Below are 20,507 nucleotides of genomic sequence, written 5' to 3' on the forward strand. Positions count from 1 at the left end.
AGAAATAACTCCAACCCTGAATGACCCCAGAAAATAAACACTCAAGATACCCTGTACTTACGAGGACTGTTGATTATGTTTTTATATTTATTGTTTATCTTACTTGCTAGTCTTAAGATACCAGGATAGGAACTGCCTTTTTTAAAAAAAGACATCTACCAGTCCCTGCCAGATGGTAGGTTCAATATTACCTTTTTGTTGTTGTTGTTGTTGTTGATAATGTTATCATTGCTGAGGTAAACAAGGACTACATGAAGAGGAGTTTTATATACCAAGGTAAAGAATTATAATTTTACACTACAGGCAAGTAATGACATTAAATAGTTTGAAACATGAATATTAAAGTGCTTTGTCTTTTACATATTTCATCTTGCTAGCAACTTTGAGGATGATTGGTGGCCAGGGTAAAAATGGAAATAAGAGCAAGACTAAATGCAGTGAAAGTGAATATTATAGCAAAAACCTAGAGGAATAAGAGCCTACTTGAAAAGATTTAGTAGAAAAATGGAAGAAATAGATTGGTGCAAAATTAAAAAGCTAGGTGAACAAGATATTTTTGCTTTTATTCAAAATGAAGAAACAGGAAGTGTGTTTACCATCCCACCTGAAACAACTAAAAGCCAAACCAAATATGTGTAGCAGTGATTTTCAAGACACTGAAAATGAGGCAACAAGAATAGTTGTTGCCTGGATCTCAAGGATTGTGATCCATGAGTGATGAGAAGCTAAGCTGAGTTTACTACCTTGAGATAGTTTCCAGGCTACCACGGAGTAGGAAACCCAGAGAATGATCAGAGGAGTACCAGAGTTGGGGAGAAGCAGCTGAGAATCTGGGAGACTAAGGTGGCTAGAATTCACAGGAAATAGTCTCATAGAGGAGAAAGTTGCAGGGAGAGAGAGAGAGAGAGAGAGAGCGGGAGTAGGGAGGAGGCAAGGAGAGAGAGCTGAATATCTGTAGTGTCCCCTTTGAGTATTCAGCTGAGTATTGTTAAGTGCATGCATGTGAGCAAATTACCTGAGTCTGGGGAAAGAATAATGAAAGGATTAGAGTTACACACAGGGCCAGGAAAAGTGACCGTTCACATGGAAAACTTACAATTCATGGGGTATTTGGTAGAGTTTACAGATGAGTCTTACTACAGTGGTGGGAAATAATTAGCCCTAGCTACTTGCTGTTTGGATCCCACCTAACAAATTTTAAAGACAAGACCCAAAGAATCAAATTGTTTCCAAGAACATAACAGTGTTCTAGACTAAACCTTGAAATATCTAAAGCAATAAAAATAATTTAAAACTCAGCAAAGTTTAGTTTACGATGTCTGGAATTAAACAAAATATTACTTAGTGCTATGGTCTAAATGTTTGTGTCTCCTCAAAATTCATATGTTGAGACCCTAACCTCCAAGGTATTAGTAGGTAGGGCCTTTGGGAGATAACTAGGTCATGAGGGCTCCGCCTTCATGAATGGGGTTACTGCCCTCATGAAAGAGATCCCTGAGAGACGACTGATCCCTTTTGCCATGTGAAGTACAGCTTAAAAATGGTAATCTATAACCATGGAAGTGGACTCTCACCAGACACTGAATCTGACAGGATCTTGATCTTGAACTTCCCAGCCTCCAAAACAAAGAAATAAATTGCTGTTTACAAATCTCTGAGTCCATGTTGTATAGTTTCTTTTTTGGGGAGTCGGGAGGAGTGCTGATTATAATCTCAAGACATGCAATTAGAAATGCCATAATCCTAAATGTTAAAATCCCAAAGTTCAACATCCCTAAAGATTAACATCTCTGAAATCTAAAAATTCCTAACATCAAAAACTGCAGAAATTACAATTCAGAATGTTGAAATTCTGAAAGTTGAATTCTGGGGAAGACATCGGCACATTTTTGGTTGCATACAGGATAGTTGCATTCTGTTAATTACAACATGTTAGACAGAACTATTCCCTTAGTATTGCCTTTATTTGGAAATTAAGTATAGTTTAAGGAGATGCAATTAAGTATGGGTGCCAAGTTGACAAGGGGTGCATTTATAGACATAATTTTAGGTGTCAACTTGATTGGATTAAGGACTATCTAGACACTTGATAAAGCATTATTTTCCATGGGTCTGTAAGAGTGCTTCCAGACACATCCAAAATAATGGATAAGATTAGTGTGTGAGTCTGAGTGGACTAGGTGGGGAAGATCTTCCCTCAGTGCTGGCCTGCGTCAGGGAACCAGAGAGAACAAATGCAGAAGGAAAATTGATCTCTCTCTGAGAGCTGGGATAGACTTGTGCTACTTTGGACAGCAGAACTGCAGGCTCACTGGCCTTTCAACTACAGCAATTATATCTGGAGTGGCTCCAGAATGCTAAGACTTTTAGCCTCAGACTGAGAGTTACACCATGGGCTTCCCTGGTGCTGAGGCCTTTGGACTTGGGCTGAGTCATGCTACAGTCATCCCATGGTCTTCAGCTTACAGACGGCCTATCATGGGACTTCTCAGCCACCAAAATTATGCAAGCCAATTCCCCTAATAAATTCACTCTCAATGTCTATATATATATCCTACTGGATCCGCCTCTCTGAAAGATTTGGTATTGGGGAAACTAAATTGATTCCTTCTTACTGTATTTTATGACACAGTGAAAGAGATCTGTGAAATTTTACTCTTGTAAAATGTGATTAACTGTGCAAGGCTAGTTAATGGCAAAAGATAAAGTTTAAAAGCTAATTGTTATTGGTGCTGTAAAAGCAGAAAATAGGTTAATTTCAATAGCGGTGTTGGAGAGTATATTCTTACAAATCTTATACTGCGTGATTCTATTTACATAGAATTCTGGAAAGTGAAAATTAATCAATTGTGACTAGAAGCAGTGGTTGCTTAGAGAGGGATGGGAAGGAGTTCAAGGGAAGAATCACAATAAGGGATAATCATGATGAAGTTTTTTGGAGTAATTGATATGTTCATTGTCTTGATTGTGTTGGTAATTTCACAGGTATACACATACATCAAAACTAAACAAATTGAACACTTTAAATATGGGCAACTTAGTGTATATTAACTATGCTCCAATAGAGCTGTTTTTAAAAATCTCTGTGAGCTATCACTGGTGGAGGACAAAAGAAAGAGAGAAGTCCAGTAGCAGCTCAGTCTTTAAGGTTTACAACAATAATGGTACAGGTCAAACCCTCCAAAAAGGGCCAGGCTTGGGGGTAGCTGAAGATACCAAAATGTTGAGTGGACCTGGAAGTTAGCAGATGATTTACTCAGAAATCTGTGACATTTTTGTGTGGGCATATTTATGCAGAATTAGAAAAAGAAGAGGAATAAATAAAGGGAGTGGTATCAGATTTTGAAACTTGTTCTGAATTTTGGAATAGATTTGAGGCTTGTTAGTAATCTCATTGTGTCCCTTTTTGGCATAAAGTCACTAATTTTGTCAGTCAGATAGGTTTTTTTTTTTTTTTGTTTTTTGTTTTTTTGAGACGGAGTTTGGCTCTGATAGGTTTTTAACAGTGAAATAAGTTTCTGTATTGCTGCATTGAAAAGCTCTGCATATAAATTGCAGGTGTATGGTATTATTATGTAAATTCTAGAACAAGCCTATGCCTTTTTCTTACTCAGTTTTCTACCACCCAACAAGACAGAATCTGTGCTCTCTTCTTAATTTGTCCAATATATAGCCTCTTTAGAATGCTGAGCAAACTCAAGTTCAACTTCTTCTTTTTCTTAGGTTCAATCACTGAATAACATTATTTTCCTTTTTTCTTATATACTGTCAACTCTAGAGACTTTACCCGCCCCCCCCCCCGCAAAAAAAAGCTGTTAGAACTAATAAATGAACTCAGTAAATTTGCAAGATACAAAAAATATTTTTCAAGGCTGCATTTCTTTATGTATTTTATTTTTATTATTATTATTTGAGACGGAGTCTCGCTCTGTCGCCCAGGCTGGAGTGCAGTGGCATGATCTTGGCTCACTACAACCTCTGCTTCCCGGGTTCAAGTGATTCTCCTGCCTCAGCCTCTGAGTAGCTGGGATTACAGGCATGTGCCAACACACCCACCTAACTTTTGTATTTTTAGTAGAGAGGAGGTTTCACCATGCTGGCCAGGCTGGTCTCAAACTCCTGACCTCAGGTGATCCACTTGCCTCGGCCTCCCAAAGTGCTGGGATTATAGGCCTCAGCCACTGTGCCCGGCCTAATCACTGAATAAAATTAATTGTCCAGCCATCTGTTGCAGTTCAGGTAGAATGGCCATCTAGACTTAATTACCCTTTCTGCTAGAGTGTTAGAACTATGGTTTCAATTTCTTCAGCTATCCTTTTCAGCCATTTTTGAAAGTTCTTAATTGCTCATATCAGATTTTTTCCCCCATCAAAACCCCATAGCACAGTGTCTTCTGACTCCTCTTACTTTTTTTTTTTTTTTTTTTTTTTTTGAGACGGAGTCTCACTCTGTCGCCCAGGCTGGAGTGCAGTGTTGGGATCTCGGCTCACTGAAAGCTCCGCCTCCCGGGTTCACGTCGTTCTCCTGCCTCAGCCTTCCGAGTAGCTGGGACTACAGGCGCCCGCCACCACGCCCGGCTATTTTTTGTATTTTTGGTAGAGACAGGGTTTCACCATGTTAGTCAGGATGGTCTCGATCTCCTGACCTCGCGATCTGCCCGCCTCAACCTCCCAAAGTGCTGGGATTACAGGCGTGAGCCACCGCACCCAGCCCTGACTCCTCTTACTCTTTAATTAACTCAATTTTGTTCTTTATCTCAGATTATTTCCCCCTTACTATTCCTGTATGTTGAATACAAATTTAAGCTATGCATTTGGAAACTCAGTCTAAATGAGTCTTGCTTTCCAAAAAATATTTATGGAAATAGAACATAGGGTAATAAGGAAGACCCTGAAGGTTGGCAAGCAGAATAGTGATATAATCAAATTTCTGTTTTCAACAATGACTCTGACTATAGTATAAAAGAGAGCTTGCAAAAGGGCAACAGTAGATGTAAGAATGCCTTATAGAAGGGTCATATAGTGTGGTAGAAATGATGGGATGTAGAGGTGGGCTCACCAGTGTTTAATTACTACTGGAGTAAATGACTGCCAAATAAAGTATATACATGTACTAAATAAAGTATATACCAAATAAAGTATATACATGTACCAATAACAATATTCCATTTCCCAAGGATTATCATTGATTCAATTATGTCCGCTTGAAATCCAAAAGTAGAAGAAACAGAAAATAAATGGATATGTGTGTCAAACTAAATAACAAACAGAGGCTTTCTAGAAGAAAAGGATATTTATTCAGGAATATGGCATTACAATGAGAAAACACATGCCATCGTAAACTATGTGCATATTCAGAGAAGAAAGACAAAGTTTTTTAAAGAAAAAATGAAGAGGATTACCTGATATTTTGATATAATTATTCTTGGCTACAAAGAATCACAGGGGTGATACCAATTCAAGGTTAGACAGGAAATTGCTGGACAGATGTCCTTGCAGAAGCATTTTTGTGTGTGTATGGATGCGATGGCCTTGTATTTTTTGCAGTTTTTTGTGATAATTTTTGTTATCAGGCATTTGTGTATGAGAACCCTCTAGTCACAGCCTTCCCCAGCTCTATTTGTCAGAGTCTGTTCTGTTTTGGTTTGGTTTTTGCTTTTTTTAAAAAAAAAAAAAAAGAAAAGAAAAGAAACAAAACACTAGTGACTCCATCTTGATTCTGAGAACTTTCTCATTTTCCCCTTTTGATCAAGATCTTTCTCCAAAATCATAATTGATCAATCAACTTGTAGTTAGGTTTTGACATCCCTCAGTGCTGGGATGAACCTGTTCTAGGATGCTGGTCTAATCTCACACTGGAAGGAGTAAATGGAGGCTAACAGTCAGTGTCAAAACCCTTTTAGTAACATTTGAGCAAGAAGGGAGTTTTGAAGGAAGTGACTCTCAGGCTGTCTACCTGGATGGTGCCCATTATAAAGTTTAATTTTGTCTATTCCATAGCTTTTTGTTAACATCCCAAAGTGTTAGGCCAGTATTATTTTTCCAGGAATTGTACTTCTGAAAAAAAATTAACAAGTGACAGATAACAAGTTTTAAAAGGGAAAATACAAAGTGAAATTCATACTAATATGACAATCCAAGTTTGCATGATGGTTTTGAGCCGTGAACTCAAGCTAAAAACAACGAATTGAATAAATCAAGTAACCATTATCTTCTCAAGTAAAAAAGTGGGCATTAAGAGGGATAGGAGTCTCATTATGACATAAAGTCTTATTGTGAAACCTTCAGAAAAGCTCTTTACAGCATGGAAACATCAACTTCTCATCCTGGTTTATAGATGGAATTATGGAATTGGGTGGTTTGGTAACTTTCTTGTGACCAAAGGATCAAGCATGAGACTTATTCCTTAAAATTCATCTAGTTTCAGCTTATAGGAGTTCAGGAACAGAGCAACTGTTGTTTTTAATAATACCATGGAAGAAAGCTGGATTGGGCTGGAAGTGGTGGCTCACACCTGTGATCCTAGCACTTTAGGAGGCAGAAGCGGGTGGATCACTTGAGGTCAGGAGTTCAAGACCAGTCTGACCAACATGGTGGAACTCTGCCTCTACTGAAAATACAAAATTAGCTGGATGGTGGCACACGCCTGTAATCCCAGCTATTTGGGATGCAGAGGCAGGAGAATGACTTGAACCTGGGAGGCAGAGGTTGCAGTGAGCTGATATGGCGCCCTTGCACTCCAGCCGGGACAACAAGAGCAAAACTCTGTCAAGAAAGAAGAAAGAAAAGAAAGAAAAGAAAGAAAAGAAAGAAAAGAAATAAAGAAAGAAAGAAAGAAAGAAAGAAAGAAAGAAAGAAAGAAAGAAAGAGAAAGAGAGAGAGAAAGAAAGAAAGAAAGAAAGAGAGAGAGAGAAAGAGAGAAAGAAAAAGAGAGAAAGAAAGAGAAAGAGAGAAAGAGAGAGAGAAAAAGAGAGAGAAAGAGAGAGAGAAGGAGAGAGAGAAAGAAGAGAGAGAAAGAGAGAAAGAAAGAAAGAAGGAAAGAAAAGAAAGAAAGAAAGAGAGAGAGAAACAAAGAAAGAAAGGAAAGAAGAGAGAGAAAGAAAAAGAAAGAAAAGAAAGAAAGAAAGGCTGGATTGGAGGAATCTAAAAGAATTCAGGATCTAGTCTAGTCTATAGTTAAATAAGAACTCAAAAACAATGCACAGAGCTACAATCTAATAATAAGTATATTATAGCTTTTCTTTAGAAACGTAACTTTCCCTAATACCATATAGGAATCTCAGATTTAAATAACTCTTTAGGCTAGGAAGGTAAACCAAGGCTGACTTTACATTTTGCCTACAATTTTAAGGTTCCTGGCCCTTGCAGGAAGTGACAATTTTTACTCACTCACTGTAAGGCTGAGAATCATTGAAGTCAGGCATTCTATGCACATTTTCAAATATGATATTTTAGTCAAATCCTTGGTAATATAATCAATGTTTCCAATTGTATCCTGCTATAAAGAGAAAGCAGATTATTATTGGACTTATTCAAATAACCAAATTGTTATAAAAATAAAAACATTTATGAATAGTTTCCAAATTTTAGAGAGATCAGGTAGGGAGAAAAAGCAAATGCTTTCATCTTTGTTCATAAAGTATACTTTACCAAATTGCTTTGTTTATATTGTAAACTATACACAGCTTAAAAGAGAAAATTTCCTTAAATATGGAAAACAAAATATTTAAGCAAATAATCAATAATGCTTTATTTTTTATTTTTATATAAGATTTTTTTTTAATTTTTTAAAATTTTTGTGGGTACATAGTAGGCGCATATGTTTGTGAGGTACCTGACATGTTTTAATACAGGCATGCAATGTGTAATAATCATATCCTGGAGAATGCAGTATTCATCCCCTCAAACATTTATATTTTGTATTGCAAGCAATCCAATTACACACTTTTAGTTATTTTTAAATGTACAATTAAGTTATTATTGACTATCAGCACCCTTTTATGCTGTCAAATAGTATGTCTCATTCATTCTTTCTAACTTTTTTTGTACCTATTAACCATTCCCACCTCACCCCCAGCTCCCCACTACTCTTCCCACTACTCTCTCTATTCTCTATGTCCATCCTTCTACTCTCTATGTCCATGATTTCAATTGCTTTCACTCTTAGATTCTACAAATAAGTGAGAACATGTTTGTTTTTTCTGTGCCTGGGTTATTTCACTTAACATAATGATCTTCAGTTTCATCCATGTTGTTGCAAAGTACAGAATCGTGGCAGAATAGTACTCAATTATGTATATGTACCACATTGTCTCTATCCACTAATCTGTTGAGGGCCACTTAAGTTGCTTTCAAATCTTAGCTATTGTGGACAGTACTGCAACAAAAATGGGAGTGCAAATACCTCTTCGATATACTGATTTTCTTTCTTTTGGGTGTATACCCAAAAGCAGTGGGATTGCTGGATCATATGGTAGTGCAATTTTTCATTTTGTGAGAAACCTCCAAACTGTTCTCCATAGTGGTTGTACTAATGTACATTCCCACCAACAGTGTAGGAGTGTTCCCTTTTCTCCACTTTCTTATCAGCATTTATTGCCTGTTTTTTTTTAACATAAGCCATTTTAACTGGTGTGAAATATCTCATTGTAGTTTTGATTTGCTTTCTTTTATGATCAATGATGTTGAGCACCTTTTCATATGCCTGTTTGCCATGTGTGTGTTTTCTGAGAAATATCTATTCAAATATTTTGCCCATTTTTTGATCAGATTACTAGATTTTTTCCTATACAGCTGTTTAAACTCCTTATATATTCTGGTAATAATGCCCTGTCAGATAGGTAGTTTGCAAATATATTCTCCCATTTTGTGGGTTGTCTCTTCACTTTGTTGACTGTTTTCTTTGCTGTACAGAAGCTTTTTAACTTGATGTGATCCCATTTGTCCATTTATCCTTTGGTTGACTGTGCTTGTGGAGTATTGCTCAATAAAGTTTTGCCCAGACCAATGTCCTGAAGATTTTCCCTGTTTTCTTATGGCAGTTTTATAGTTTGAGGTCTTAGATTTAAGTCTTTAGTGCATTTTTATTTAATTTTTGTATACGGTGAGAGATGGGGGGGGGCTAGTTTCATTCTTCTGCATACGAATATCCAGCTTTCTTAGCACCATTTATTGAAAAGACTGTCTTTTCCTCAGTGTATGTTCTTGGTGCCTTTGTCAAAAATGAGTTCACTATAGGTGTTTGGATTTGTTTCTGAGTTCTCTGTTCTGTTCTATCGGTCCTCGTGCTCATTTTCACGCCAGTATGATGCTGTTTGGGTTACTATAGCTCTGTAATACAATTTGAAGTCAGGTAAAGTGATTCCTCCGGTTTTATTCTTTTTGCTTAGGCTAGCTTTAGCTATTCTGGCTCTTTTGCGGTTCCATATAAATTTTAGAATATTTTTCTATTTCTGTAAAGAATGCCATTGTTATCTTGATGTGGATTGCATTGAATATGTAGATTGCTTTGGGTAGTGTGGAATTTTAGCAATATTGATTCTTCCAATCCATAAACCTGAAGTATCTTCCCATTTTTTGGTGTCCTCTTCAATTTCTTTCATCACTTTTATAGTTTTCATTATAAAGATCTTTCACTCCTTTGGTTAAGTTAGTTCCTAGGTATTTTATTTTATTTGTGGCTATTGTAAATGAGATTACTTTCTTATGTCTTTTTTGGATTGTTTACTGTTGGCATGTAGAAATATTACTGATTTTTATAGGTTGATTTCATATCCTGCAACTTTACTGAATTTGTTCATCAGTTCTAATATTTTTGGTGGAGTCTATAGGTATTTCCAAATATAAGATTATATCACCTGCAAACAAGAATGATTTGACTTCCTCTTTCCAATTTGGATACCCTTTGTATCTTTCTCTTGTTTGATTGCTCTAGCTAGGACTTTCCGTACTATGTCAAATAATAGGGGTGACAGTGGGAGTCTTTGTCATCTTCCAGATTACAGATGAAAGGCTTTCAGTTTTTCACCATTCAGTATGATACTAGCTGTGGGTCTGTCAAATATGGCTTTCATTATGTTATGTTTCTTCTGTAACCAGGTTTTTGAGAGATTTTGTCATGAAGGGATGTTGAATTTTATCTAATGCTTTTTCAGCATCAATTGAAATGGTCATATGGTTTTTATCCTTTTTCTGTTGATATAGTGTATCACATTGATTTGCATATGCCTAACCATCCTTTCATCCTAGAGATAAAACCCATGTGGTCATGATGAATGATCTTTCTAACATATTGTTAAATTCCATTTGCTAGTATTTTGTTGAGAACTGTTCCATCAATATTCATCAGTGATATTGGCCTGTAGCTTTCTTTTTTTGATATGCCTTTGTCTGGTTTTGGTATCAGGGTAATACTGGCCTCATATAATTAGTTTGGAAGTATTCCCTCCTCCTCTATTTTTCAGAATAGTTTGAGTAGAATTGGTATTAGTTCTTCAAAGATTTGGTACAATTCAGCAGTGAAGCCATCAGATTCTGGGCTTCTCTTTAGTGGAAGACTTTTTATTATGGCTTCAATCCCATTACTTATTACTGGACTGTTCAGATTTTGGATTCCTTCCTGGTACAATATTGCTAGATTGTATGTGTGCAGGAATTTGTCCATTTCTTCTAGATTTTCCATCCTTTTGCATTCAGTTGCATATATTAGCCACTAATGATCCTTTGAATTCTTGCAGTATCAGTTGTAATGTCTGCTTTTTCGTTTCTTATTTTATTTATTTTGATCTTCTCTCTTTTTTCCTTAGTCTGTTTAAAGGTTTATGAATTTTGTTTAAATTTTCAAAACAGCAACTTTTTGTTTCATTAATCTTTTGTGTTGTTTTCTTTATTTCAATTTCATTTATTCCTGCTCTAATCTTTATTATCACTTTCCTTTTTTTTACCTCAAATTATTATTTTTAGTTCTGGGGTATATGTGCAGGATGTGCAGGTTTGTTACATAGGTAGACATGTGCCATAGTGGTTTGCGCACCTAACAACCCATCACCTAGGTATTAAGCCCAGCATGCATTAGCTGTTTTTCCTAATACTCTCCCTGCCGCCACCCCACTGCCTGACAGGCCCCAGTGTATGTTACTCCCTTCACTGTGTCCATGTGATCTCGTTGTTCAGCTCCCACTTATAAGTGAGAACATGCGATGTTTGGTTTTCTGTTCTTGCATTAGTTTGCTGAAGATAATGGCTTCCAGCTTCATCCATATCCCTGCAAAGGACATGACCTCATTCCTTTTTATGGCCGCATAGTATTCCATGGTGTATATATACCACATTTTCTTCATCCAGTCTATCGTTAATGGGCATTTGGGTTGAGCCCATGTTCTTATTATTGTGAATAGTGCTGTAATGAACATACATGTGCATGTATCTTTGTAATAGAATAATTTATATTCCTCTGGGTATATACTCAGTAATGGGACTGCTGGGTCAAATAGTATTTCTGGTTCTAGATCTTTGAGGAATCACCACATCATCTTCCACAATGGTTGAACTAATTTGCATTCCCACCAACAGTGTAAAAGTGTTCCTATTACTCCACAACCTCACTAGCATCTGTTGTTTCTTGACTTTCTAATAATGGCCATTCTGACTGGTGTGAGACAGTATCTCGTGGTTTTGATTTGCATTTGTCTAATGATCAGTGATGTTGAGCTTTTTTTCATATGTTTGTTGGCTGCATGAATGTATTCTTTTGAGAAGGGTCTGTTAATGTCCCTTGCCCACTTTTTAATGGAGTTTTTTTTTTCCTTGTAAATTTTGTTTGAGTTCCTTGTAGATTCTGGATATTAGACCTTTGTCAGATGGCTAAATTGCAGATTTGTCCCACTCTGCAGGTGGCCTGTTCACTCTGATGATAATCTGTTTTGCTCTACAGAAGCTCTTTAGTTTAGTGAGATCCCATTTGTCAATTTTTGCTTTTGTTGCAATTGCTTTTGGCGATTTCATCATGAAATCTTTGCTCATGCATATGTCCTTAATTATATTGCCTAGATTTTCTTCTATGGTTTTTATAGTTTTGGGTTTTACATTTAAGTCTTTAATCCATCTTAAGTGAATTTTTGTATAAGGTGTGAAGAAGGGGTCCGTTTCAATTTTCTGCAAATGGATAGCCAGTTTTCCCAGCACCATTTGTTAAATAGGGAATCCTTTCTCCATTGCTTGTTTTGGTCAGGTTTGTCGAACATTAGATGGTTGTAGATGTGTGATCTTATTTCTGAGTTCTCTATTCTGTTCCATTGGTCTATGTGTCTGTTTTTGTACCAGTACCATGCTGTTTTGGTTATTGTAGCCTTATAGTATTGTTTGAAGTCCTGTATGGTAATGCCTCCAGCTTTGTTCTTTTTGCTTAGAATTATCTTGGCTATACGGGCTCTTTTTCAGTTCCATACGAAATTTAAAGTAGTTTTTTCTAATTCTGTGAAGAATATCAATGGTACTTTAATGGGAATAGCATTGAATTGATTAATTACTTTGGGCAGTATGGCCATTTTCACAATATTGATTCTTCCTATCCATGAGTGTGGAATATTTTTTCATTTGTTTGTGTTCTCTCTGGTTTCCTTGAGCAGAGATTTGTAGTTCTCCTTGAAGAGGTCCTTCATTTCCCTTGTTACCTGTGCTCCTAGGTATTTTGTTATCTTTGTAGCAACTGTAAATGGGAGTTCACTCATAATTTGGCTTTCTGCTTGCCTGTTGTTGGTGTATAGGAATGCTTGTGACTTCTGCACAATGATTTTGTATCCTGAGATTTTGCTGAAGTTGTTTATCAGCTTAAGAAGCTTTCAGGCTGAGACAATAGGGTTTTCTAGATATATGATCATGTCATCTGCACACAAAGAAATTCTGACGTCCTCCCTTCCTATCTGAATACTCTTTATTTCTTTCTCTTGCCTGATTGCCCTGGCCAGAACTTCCAAAACTACGTTGAATAGGAGTGGTGAGAGAGGGCATCCTTGTCTGTGATGGTGTTCAAGGGGAATGCTTCCAGCTTTTGCCCATTCAGTATGATATTGGCTGTGGGTTTGCCATAAGTGGCTCTTATTATTTGGAGGTATGTTCCTTCAATATCTAGTTTGTTGAGAATTTTTAACATGAAAGTATGTTGAATTTTATCAAAGGCTTATTCTGTGTCTATTGAGATAATCATGTGTTTTTTGTCTTTAGGTCTGTTTATGTGACAAATCAAATTTATTAATTTATGTATGTTGAACCAGCCTTTCATCCTGGAAATGCAGCCTACTTGATTGTGGTGGATAAGCTTTTTGATGTGCTGCTGGATTCAGTTTGCAGTATTTTATTGAAAATTTTTGCATCGACGTTCATCAGGGATATTGGCCTGAAGTTTTCCTTTTTGTTGTATCTCTGCCTGGTTTTGCTATCAGGATGATTCTGGCCTCACAGAATGAGTTATGGAGCAATTCCTCGGTTCTAATTGTTTGGAATAGTTTCAGAAGGAATGGTATCAGCTCCTTTTTGTATTTCTGGTAGAATTCAGCTGTAAATCCATCTGGTCCTGGGCTTTTTTTTTTTTTTGGTTGGTAGGCTATTTGTTACTGCCTCAGTTTGGGAACTTGTTATTGGTCTATCCAGGGATTCAAATTCTTCCTGGTTCAGTCTTGGGAGGGTGTATATGTCCAGGAATATATCCATTTCTTCTAGATTGTCTAGTTTGTTTGCATAGAACTGTTTAAAGTATTCTCTGATGATGGTTGTATTTCTGTGGGGTGAGTGGCGATATCCCTTTTATCATTTTTTATTGTGTCTATTTGATTCTTCTCTCTTTTCTTCTTTCTTAGTCTAGCTAGCAGTCTATTTTATTAATTTTTTCAAAAAAATCAGCTTCTGGATTCATTGATTTTTTGAAAGGTTTTCTTTTTTTTTTTTTTTTTTTGGTCTGCCTCCTTCAGCTCCTCTCTGATCTTGGTTATTTCTTGTCTTCTGCTAGCTTTGAGGTTTGCTTGCGCTTGGTTCTCTAGTTCTTTTAATTGTGATGCTAGGGTATCAATTTGAGATCTTTCTAGCTTTTTGATGTGAGCATTTAGTGCTATAAATTTCTCTTTTAACACTGCTTTAGTTGCATCCTAGAGATACTGGTACATTGTCTCTTTGTTTTCATTGGTTTCAAAGAACTTCTTAATTTCTGCATTAATTTCATGATTTATCCAGGAGTCATTCAGGAGCAGGTTGTTCAATTTCCATGAAGTTGTATAATTTTGAGTGAGTTTCTTGCTCGTGAGTTTTAATTGGATTGCACTGTGGTCTGAGAGACTGTTTGTTATGATTTCAGTTATTTTGCATTTGCTGAGGAGTGATTTACTTCCAATTATGTGTTTAATTTTAGAGTAAGTGACACCAAGAAGAATATGTATTCTGTTGTTTTGGCAAGGAAAGATCTGTAGGTATCTATCAGGTCAACTTGGTCCAGAGCTGAATTCAAGTTCTGAATATCTTTGTTAATTTTCTATCTCAAAGACCTAATATTGACAGTGTGGTGTTAAAGTCTTCCATCACTATTGTGTAGGAGTCTAAGTCTCTTTGTAGGTCACTAAGAACTTGCTTTATGAATCTGGGTGCTCCTGTATTGGGTGCATATACATTTAGGAAAGTTAGATTTTCTTGTTGAGCTGACCCCTTTACCAATGCATAATGCCCTTTTTTGTCTTTTTTGATCTTTGTTGGCTTAAAGTCTATTCTGTCAGAAACTAGGATTGCAACCCCTGCTTTTTCTGTTTTCCATTGCTTGGTAAATTTTCTTCCATCCTTTTATTTTGGGTCTGTGTGTGTCCTTGCATTTGCAATGGGTCTCTTGAATACAGCACACCAATGGATTTTGACTCTATTTAGCTTTCTACTCTATGTCTTTTAATTGGAGCTTTTAGCCATTTTACATTTAAGGCTAATATTGTTATGTGTAAATTTGATTCTGACATCATGATGCTAGTTGGTTATTTTGCAGACTTGTTTACATGTTTGCTTCGTGGTGTCACTGATCTGTGTGTATTTCAGTGTGTTTTTGTAGTGGCTGGTAATGGTGTTTCTTTTCCATATTTAATGCTTCCTTCAGGAGTGCTTGCAAAGCAGGCCTGGTGGTGAAAAATTCCCTCAGCATTTGCTTGTTTGAAATATATTTTATTTTTCTTTCATTTATGAAGCTTAGTTTGGCAGGGTATTAAGTTCTAGGTTGAAAATTCTTTCTTTAAGAATGTTGAAAATTGGCCCCCAATCTCCTCCGGCTTGTAAGTTTTCTGTTGAGAGGTCTGCTCTTAGTCTGATGAGCTTCACCTTATAGGTGACCTGGCCATTCTCTCTGGCTAGCATTAACATTTTTTCCTTCATTTCAATCTTGGAGAATCTGATGATTATGTGTCTTGGGGTTGATCTCATGGAGTATTTTACTGAGGTTCTCTGGATTCTGAATTTGATTGATAGCCTGTGTTGCTAGGTTAGGGCATTTCTCCTGGATTATATCCTGAAGTGTGTTTTCCAACTTGGTTCCATTATCCCCATCTCTTTCATGTACACCTATCATTTGTAGGTTCAGTCTTTTAACATAGTTCCATAGTTCTCAGAGGTTTTGCTCATTCCTTTTCCTACTTTTTTCTTGAATCTTGTCTGTCTGCCTTATTTCAGCAAGATAGTATTTAAGCTCTTATATCTTTCTTTCACTTGGTCTATTCAGCTATTGATACTTGTGTTTGCATTATGAAGTTCTCGTGGTGTGTTTTTCAGCTCCATCAGGTGATTTATATTCCTCTCCAAACTGGTTATTCTGGTTAACAGCTCCTGTAATGTTTATCATGGTTCTTAGCTTTTTTGCAGTGCATTAAAACATAATCCTTTAGCTCAGCAAAGTTCATTATTACCCATCTTCTGAGTCCTACTTCTGTCAATTCATCCATCTCAGCCTCAGCCCAGTTCTGTACTCTTGCTGGAGACATGTTACTACCTTTTGGAGGAGAAGAGGCACTCTGGCTTTTTGAGTTCTCATCATTTTTGCAATGATCCTTTTTCATCATCATGGGTTTACCTACCTTTGATCTTTGAGGCTGCTGATTTTTGGAAGGGGTTTTTGTGGCATCTTTTTGTTGATGTTGTTACATTTTGTTTTTCTTTTAGCAGTCAGGCATCTCTTCTTTAGGGCTGCTGCAGTTTTCTTGGGGTCTACTCCAGCCCCTATTCACTTGGGTCCTTCCTGTCCCGGGAGATATTGTCAGTGAAGGCTGCAGACCAGCAAAGTTGTCAGCCTGCTCCTTCCTGTGGGAGCTCTGTCCCAGAGGGGCACTGGCCTGATGCCAGCCATAACGCTCCTGTACGAGGTGTTCTGGAGACTCCTGTTGGGAAGTCTCACTCAGAGAGGAGGAGCAGGGTCAGAGACCCACTTAAATAAGCAGTGTGTCTGACCCTTGACAGGGTGGGTGTAATGAACTTGGAGAAATTACCTTCATCTGGGCTGCCTTGACTCTCCAGACCCAGCAAGCAGAAAAGACTAAGATCATTGATCCATGATACTGCAGCTGCCTCTCTTCCTAGGGGCTCCCTTCAGAGTTGCCAGTGTTCTGTCCATAAATCACTGGCTGGGGATGCTGAGATTCCCACAAGGAGGTCCCACCCAGTGAGGAGGAGTGGATCTTCCCCATCTCACTGGTGCCAGTGGTGAGGGAAAGCAGCTGACGGGAGCCACATGGTGGCAGCTGCCCCTCTCCCTGGGGAACTCAGTCTTCTTAGGCAGTTTCTAGCTGGCAGTGCTGGCTGAGGGAGGATTCCAAGCTAGCGGGTTTTGGCTTGCTTCTATGGAAGCAAGGCCACTTGGCTCCCTGGCCTCAGTCCCCTCCTTATGAGAGTGGACAGATATCTTCCTCATGGGATTTCTGAGAGCTGGAGTATGCTAACACTACTGTGTCTCAGTGCCTGTTCAAAGTGGCCACCTACCCGAGCAGCTGCCATGATTCTGCATAGCTTTGTGCTTGGGATCCAAGGCTTTGGTAGCATGTGCTCAGGAGAGGACTTCCTCATCTGCAGGTTGCAAGGATCTGCAGGAAAAACCTTGTTTTCAGTGAGGGAAAGCACAGTTCCTCACTGTCTCCCTTGGCAGTGGGAGGGAACTCCTTTTGCATGTGCAGCTCCTGGGTGGGATCTGTTGTTGCTTGCTCTCCACCCAGCCAGTCCCAATAAGAGAACTTTAATACCTCAATTCAAGATGCAGAGTTCACTCACAGTTTCCATCTTATACGGTTTGGCTGTGTCCCCAACTCAAATCTCAACTTGAATTGTATCTCCCAGAATTCCCACGTGTTGTGGGAGGGACCCAGGGGGAGGTAATTGAATCATGGGGACCAGTCATTCCCATGCTATTCTCAAGATAGTGAATAAGTTTCATGAGATCTGATGGGTTTATCAGGGGGTTCTGCTTTTGCTTTTTCCCATTTTTCTTTTGCCACTGCCATGTAAGAAGTGCCTTTTGTCTCCCACCATGATTCTGAGGCCTCCCTAGCCATGTGGAACTGTAAGTCCAATTAAACCTCTTTTTCTTCCCAGTCTCAGGTGTATCTTTAACAGTAGCATGAAAACAGACAAATACAATAAATTTCTGCTGGTGGAGTGTGGCATTGCTGAGAAGATACCAAAAAGCGTGGAAGTGAGTTTGGAACCGGGTAACAGCAGAGGTTGGAAATGTTTGGAGGGCTCAGAAGAAGATAGAAAAATGTGGGAAAGTTTGGAACCTCCTAGAGACTTTTTGAATGGTTTTTCCCAAAATGCCAATAGCAATATGGACAATAAGGTCTAGGCCGAGGTCTCAGATGGAGATGAGGAACTTGTTGGAAACTAGAGTAAAGGTGATTCTTGTTATGTTTTAGCAAAGAAACTGGAGGCATTTTGCCCCTGTCCTAGAGATTTGTGGGACTTTGAACTTAAGAGATGATTTAGGGTATCTTGTGAAAGAAATTTCTAAGCAGCAGGGTTCCAGTTCCAAGATGGCTGAATAGGAATAGCTCCAGTATACAGCTCCCAGCGTAAGTGATACAGAAGATGGGTGAATTCTCCATTTCCAACTGAGGTAGGGGGTTCATCTCACTGGGGCTTGTCGGACAGTGGGTGCAGCCCACGGATTGTGAGCCAAAGCAGGGTGGGGCATCCCCTCTCCTGGGAAGTGCAAGGGGTCAGGGAATTCCCTTTCCTAGCCAAGGGAAGACAAGACAGATGGTACCTGGAAAATAGGGATACTCCCCCACAATACTGCACTTTTCCAACGGTCTTAGCAAATGGCACACCAGGAGATAACATCCCGCACCTGGCTCGGAGGGTCCAATGTCCACAGAGCCTCACTCACTGATAGCATAGCACTCTGAGATCAAACTGCAAGGTGGCAGTGAGGATGGGGGAGGGGCACCCACCATTGCTGAGGCTTGAGTACGTAAACAAAGCAGCTGGGAAGCTTGAACTGGGTGGAGCCCACCGCAGTTCAAGGAGGCCTGCCTGCCTCTGTAGACTCCACCTCTAGGGGCAGGGCATAGCTGAACAAAAGGCAGCAGAAACTTCTGCAGACTTAAACGTCCCTGTCTGACAGCTTTGAAAAGAGTAGTGGTTCTCCCAGCATGGAGTTTGAGATCTGAGAACGGACAGACTGCCTCCTCAAGTGGGTCCCTGACTCCCAAGTAGCCTAACTGGGAGACACCTCCCAGTAGGGGCCGACTGACACCTCATACAGCTGGGTGTGCCTCTGAGATGAAGCTCCCAGAAGAAGGTTGAGGCAGCAACATCTACCGTTCTGCAATATTTGCTGTTCTGCAGCCTCCACTGGTGATACTCAGGCAAACAGAGTCTGGAGTGGACCTCAGCAAACTCCAACAGACCTGTAACTGAGGGTCCTGATGGTTAGAAGGAAAATTAACAAACAGCAAGGACATGCACAACAAAACCCCATCTGTATGTCACCATCATCAAAGACCAAAGGTAGATAAAACCACAAAGATGGGGAAAAACCAAGGAGAAAAGCTGAAAATTCTAAAAATCAGAGCGCCTCTTCTCCTCCAAAGGAACACAGCTCCTCACCAGCAATAGAACAAAGCTGGATGGAGAATGACTTTGACAAGTTGAGAGAAGAAGGCTTCAGATGATCGGTAATAAGAAACTTCTCTGAGCTAAAGGAGGATGTTTGAAACCATCGCAAAGAAGCTAAAAACTTTGAAAAAAGATTAGTCGAATGGCTACCTATAATAAACAGTGTAGAGAAGACAAATGACCTGACAGAGCCAAAAATTATGGCATGAAGACTACGTGATACATGCACAAGTTTTAGTAGCCAATTCAATCAAATTGAAGAAAGACTATCAGTAATTGAAGATCAAATGAATGAAATGAAGTGAGAAGAGAAGTTTAGAGAAAAAAGAGTAAAAAGAAATGAACAAAGCCTCCAGGAAACATGGGACTATGTAAAAAGACCAAATCTACATCTGATTGGTGTACCTGAAAGTGACGGGCAGAATGGAACCAAGTTGGAAAACACTCTTCAAGATTTTATCCAGGAGAACATACCCAACCTAGCAAGGCAGGCCAACATTCAAATTCAGGAAATACAGAGAATGCCACAAAGATACTCCTCAAGAAGAGCAACTCCAAGACACATAATTGTCAGACTCACCAAAGTTGAAATGAAGGAAAAAATGTTAAGGGCAGCCAGAGAGAAAGCTCAGATTACCAACAAAGAGAAGCCCATCAGGCTAAGAGTGGATTTCTCAGCCAAAACTCTACAAGTCAGAAGAGAGTGGGGGACAATATTCAACATTCTTTTTTTTTTTTTTTTTTTTTTTTGAGACGGAGTCTTGCTCTGTCGCCCGGGCTGGAGTGCAGTGGCCAGATCTCAGCTCACTGGAAGCTCCGCCTCCCGGGTTTACGCCATTCTCCTGCCTCAGCCTCCCGAGTAGCGAGGACTACAGGCGCCCGCCACCTCGCCCGGCTAGTTTTTTGTGTTTTTAGTAGAGACAGGGTTTCACCGTGTTAGCCAGGATGGTCTCGATCTCCTGACCTCATGATCCACCCGTCTCGGCCTCCCAAAGTGCTGGGATTACAGGCTTGAGCCACCGCGCCCGGCCTTCAACATTCTTAAAGAAAAGAATTTTCAACCCAGGATTTCATATCCAGCCAAATTAAGCTTCAAAAGTGAAGGAGAAATAAAATCCTTTACAGACAAGCAAATGCAGAGAGATTTTGTCACCACCAGGCTTGCTTTACAAGTGCTCCTGAAGGAAACACTAAACAAGGAAAAGAACAACCAGTACCAGCCACTGCAAAAACATGCCAAATTGTAAAGACCATCAATGCTAGGAAGAAACTGAATCAACTAATGAGCAAAATAACCAGCTAACATCATAATAACAGGATCAAACTCACACATAACAATATTAACCTTAAATGTAAATGGGCTAAATGCTCCAATTAAAAGACACAGACTGG

Source organism: Chlorocebus sabaeus, chromosome 11 (assembly GCF_047675955.1).
Source record: "Chlorocebus sabaeus isolate Y175 chromosome 11, mChlSab1.0.hap1, whole genome shotgun sequence".
NCBI classification, from domain to species: Eukaryota; Metazoa; Chordata; class Mammalia; order Primates; family Cercopithecidae; genus Chlorocebus; species Chlorocebus sabaeus.